The 5,171-nt window shown below is 43.4% G+C and overlaps 1 protein-coding gene across 3 annotated transcripts in view; it reads right to left on the reverse strand.

The window, feature by feature from the left end:
- The window catches only part of PUDP (pseudouridine 5'-phosphatase), a 352,814-nt gene that overhangs the window by 212,056 nt on the left and 135,587 nt on the right, over positions 1-5,171 (reverse strand). The gene's annotated exons all lie outside the window — the stretch shown is intronic.

Raw genomic sequence — 5,171 nt, forward strand, 5'->3', positions numbered from 1 at the left:
GTTGCGGAGCACAGGCTCCGGACGCGCAGGCTCGGCGGCCACGGCTCACGAGCCCAGCCGCTCCGCGGCATGTGGGATCTTCCCAGACCGGGGCACGAACCCGTGTGCCCTGCATCGGCAGGCGGACTCTCAACCACTGCACCACCAGGAAAGCCCCCTTGGCTTGTATTTTTAAGTCAATGTTTTGTTTTGGAATGATTTTAGATTTACGGAAAAGTTGTAAAGATAGCAGGGAGATTTCCCATATATCCTTCACCTGTTTACCCTACGGTTAACATTTCACATAACCATGGCACGCTGGTCAAACCAGGAAACCGACTGTGGGACATCACTGTACACTGTACTTCAGACTTTACGAGGATTTTCCCAGTTTTTTCCAACAGTGATACTTTTCTGTTCGAGGACACTACACTGCATTTCGTTATCATGCCTTAGTCTCCTTTGCACTGTGACAGTGTCTCAGAATTTCCTTGTTTTTCACGATCTTGACAGATATTTTTTAGAACGTCCCTCAATCTGAGCTTGTCTGATGCTCTTCTGAATATTAAACAGGAGCTATGGGTTTTGGGGAATAAATCCTCAGAGTTGAGGCACCCCTTCCCATTGCATCATATCATGATTCCCACATGACTCACCAGGGACAACATAAACCATGATCAGCTGGTAAAGGTAATTAGTGTCTGTCGAGTTTCTCCACTGTTAATCACTCCATGTTTAGTGTGACTATGGGATTTTTAAAGAATGCCTTCGTTTTCAAAATGCCTAAAGTCATAGCTATTTCTTCTATGGAATTTCTTTTTTCTGTTTTCAATTTATTTCTAATTCAATTTCATCTCTGTTGTTTTCTTCCAGAAAAAAAAAAAAGTTCTTAAACACCACATTCCTCATAGAATTCTGCTGAAACCTGGAGGCTATTCTTGGTTGGGATGAAAGGAAATCTGTCTTCTGAGTATCTCTAAGGTATGAGGGAATGCCATAAATATTTTATATACGTTTCCTACTTACATTTCACAAGAGCCCTCTACATTAAATATTAACAGACATTTTTTTCTCAAACGAAGGAACCAATTTTCCCAAGGCCCCAATTAAAGACAGAAAGTAATAAAACGGGTAGGAGAGAACCCAAATGCTTAAGCCAGAAGGTTTACAATCACCCACAAGCTGTTCAAATTTGACTCTTGCCCCTGTACTACACAGACTCCCCGCCCCCCGCAAAAAGAACAGGTCTATGCCCTGCAGCATAAGCATTTCCTAAACATGAGTGCCTTGAACATTTGCTCCTGCAGCCCCCATGCTCCAAGTGGTCTCCCCAGATACCACTTGTCCCGCAAGCTTAGCTGAAGCCCACCTCCTCCGGTGAGCTCTCCCTGACTACGACACCCACAACAAACTTTCCTCCGTGTGCTCAGGGTGCCCCCTCTAGCACTCAGTGGCCCCGGATGACATCCGCCCTACCCTGCCGCCAGCTCGTCAAACAGGGTCAGCTACCCCTGCGCCATGCCTTGGGCAGAATACGTGTGCCAGCCCTGACGAGCAGTGCCTGTGTGCTAACAACCTCCCGGGAGAGCCCTCCAGCTTCCTGGCTGGAGCCCGGCACTGCATCCTGCTCAGCACACCCCAGCTCCCCTCCTGGGGCCTCCCCTAGCATTTGCCTACGCGCTCGTGAAAAAGTTCGCCAACCGCACAGTTAGAGGGGGCTTTCTTCAAGACTGCCATCACGTCTGATGCCAACCGCAAGCCCTGGTGGGTGCGTGTCCCAACACGGCTGTCAGGTCAATAACTCACAGGAAGGACTCACAGGACTCAAGGAAGCTGCTGGGCTCATGGTTAGGGCTGACTACCAGCTAAGTGATACAGACGGAAGTCAGCCAAAGGGAGAGGCTTAGAGGGGCGTGTCCAGGGATGCTGAGAATGTGCTCCATCCAGAGTCACAGGTGGCTCACACTCCCGGCCAACACGTACGGAGGACTGCCAACCAGGAGAGCCCACCTCAGACTGTGTCCAACTTTTAACTGCGGCTCCAGCACGTAAGAGTGATTGACTGACCCCATGACTTACCTCACAGTCCAGCCGCTCAGGATGTCAGGCTGATACGGCACAACCAAGGCCCCTGCCCTATGTCACACGGTTAGGTTTTCTGGCATGGCTGGTGCCCCCTACCCTAAATCACAGTCACACTATCCGGTGACCCAAGCCCCCCAGGCAGGCAAAGACGCCCTGTCAGGCAGGACATTCCAAGGGCTTAGAGCTCACCTCCCAGGAGCTGAGGGGCAAAGGCCAGATCTGCTTCTAACCAAGATTAAATTCTTGCCTACACAGCCTTGGAGACCTTCATCCTCTTTTTTTGACTTTTAGCTCTGCAAGCGTTTCTTACCATAACCAGAATATGTGGGCATACGTACACCCAAATGTTGACAAGGATGCTTCCCCTGGTCCATGCTGGGATCATAAGCATTTTTTTTAGTTTCTCATTTATACTTTTCTACGACATCCATGGTTGCTTCTATCATTAGGTTTGGAAAACAGATTTTAATGAGGCTTTTTTCCACATGTTGCTCACCCAATTTGCTCACTATGTGCTCCATGATTTATCCCATCAGTGAGTCATTTATATAAAATAATATTTTCAGGGATGTATGCTTTTTTTCCTCCTCTGAATGATGTGGAAAATAACTAAACAAAGATATGTTAAGGATAATTTAAAGTCTACTCATTAATTAGAACAATGTATGTTTTAAAGTACAATCCCGTATATGGAAGACAGTAGAGGTTTCTCAAAAAACTAAAAATAGAACTATTATATGACCCAGTAATGCCACTCAGGGGTATTTATCTGAAAATAAATACCTAACACTAACGAAAAATGAAATCACTAACTTGAAAAAACACATGCACACCAATGTTCATAGCAGCACTATTTACAGTAACAATGAAGTTGAAGCAACCTAAATGTCCATCACAGATGAATGGATAAAGAAGATGTGGTACACACACACAATGGAATACCACTCAGCCATATAAAGGAACAAAACAGTGCCATTTGCAGCAACATGGTTGGATTTGAAGGGCATTATGCTAAGTGAAGTAAGTCAGACAAAGATAGAGAAATACCATATGATATCACTTATACGGGGAATTTAAAAAATACAACAAACTAGTGACTATAACAACAACAAAAAAAGCAGACTAACAGATATAGAGAACAAACTAGTGATTACCAGTGGGGAGAGGGAAGGGGGGGCAAAATAGCAGAAGGGAATTAAGAGATACAAACTACTATGTATAAAAAAACAAGCAACAAAAATATATTGTGCAACACAGAAATATCTTGCATTCCTATACACTAATGATGAAAAGTCTGAAAGAGAAATTAAGGAAACACTGAGATATACCACGTTCTTGGGTTGGAAGAATCAACATTGTGAAAATGACTATACTACCCAAAGCAATCTACAGATTCAATGCAATCCCTGTCAAACTACCAATGGCATTTTTTCACAGAACTGGAACAAAAAAATTCACAATTTGTATGGAAACACAAAAGACCCCGAATAGCCAAAGCAATCTGGAGACAGAAAAACGGAGCTGGAGGAATCAGGCTCCCTCAGCTCCCTGTAGCTCCTTCAGACTATACTACAAAGTAACAGTAATCAAGACAGTATGGTACTGGCACAAAAAGAGAAATATAGATCAATGGAACAAGATAGAAAGCCCAGAGATAAACCCACGCACATATATCACCTTACCTTTGATAAAGGAGGCAAGAATATACAAGGGAGAAAAGACAGTCTCTTCAATAAGTGATGCTGGGAAAACTGGACTGCTACATGTAAAGGAATGAAATTAGAACACTCCCTAACACCATACACAAAAATAAACTCAAAATGGATTAAAAACCTAAATGTAAGGCCAGACACTGTCAAACTCTTAGAGGAAAACAAAGGCAGAACACTCTATAACATAAATCACAGCAAGATACTTTTTGACCCACCTCTGAGAGAAATGGAAATAAAAACAAACAAATGGGACCTAATGAAACTTAAAAGCTTTTGCACAGCAAAGGAAACCATAATCAAGACGAAAAGACAACCCTCAGAATGGGAGAAAATATTTGCAAACGAAGCAACTGACGAAGGAATCTCCAAAATATTCAAGCAGCTCATGCAGCTCAATATGAAAAGAACAAACAACCCAATCCAAAACGGGCAGAAGAATTGAATAGACATTTCTTCAAAGAAGATATACAGATTGCCAACAAACACCTGAAAGGATGCTCAACATCCCTAATCATTAGAGGAATGCAAATCAAAACTACAGTGAGGTATCACCTCACACCGGTCAGAATGGCCATCATCAAGAAATCTACAAACAGTAAATGCTGGAGAGGGTGTGGAGAAAAGGGGTGGGAAAAGGGGTGCACTGTTGGTGGGAATGTAACTGATAAGCCACTGTGGAGAACAGTATGGAGGTTCCTTAAACAACTAAAAATAGAGCTACCATATGGCCCAGCAATCCCACTACTGGGCATATACCCTGAGAAAACCATAATTCAAAAAGAGTCATGTACCACAATGTTCATTGCAGCTCTATTTACAATAGCCAAGACATGGAAGCAACCTAAGTGTCTATCAACAGATGAATAGATAAAGAAGATGTGGCACATATATACAATGGAATATTACTCAGCCATAAAAAGAAACAAAATTGAGTTATTTGTAGTGAGGTGGCGGGACCTACAGTCTTTCATACAGAGTGAAGTAAGTCAGAGAGAAAAAAACAAATACAGTATGCCAATACATACATATTGAATCTAAAAAAAAGAAAAAGAGAATGGTTCTGAAGAACGCAGAGGCAGGACAGGAATAAAGACGCAGACCTAGTAGAGAATGGACTTGAGGACACGGAGAGGGGGAAGGATAAGCTGGGATGAAGTGAGAGAGTGTCATGGACATATACAGACTACCAAATGTAAAAGAGAGAGCTAGTGGGAAGCAGCCGCATAGCACAGGGAGATCAGCTCAGTGGTTTGTGACCACCTAGAGGGGTGGGATAGGGAGGGTGGGAGGGAGACGCAAGAGGGAGGAGATATGGGGATATATGTACATGTATAGCTGATTCACTTTGTCGTACAGCAGAAACTAACACACCATTGTAAAGCAATTATACTCCAA

Source organism: Physeter macrocephalus, chromosome 7, assembly GCF_002837175.3.
Source record: "Physeter macrocephalus isolate SW-GA chromosome 7, ASM283717v5, whole genome shotgun sequence".
NCBI classification, from domain to species: domain Eukaryota; kingdom Metazoa; phylum Chordata; class Mammalia; order Artiodactyla; family Physeteridae; genus Physeter; species Physeter macrocephalus.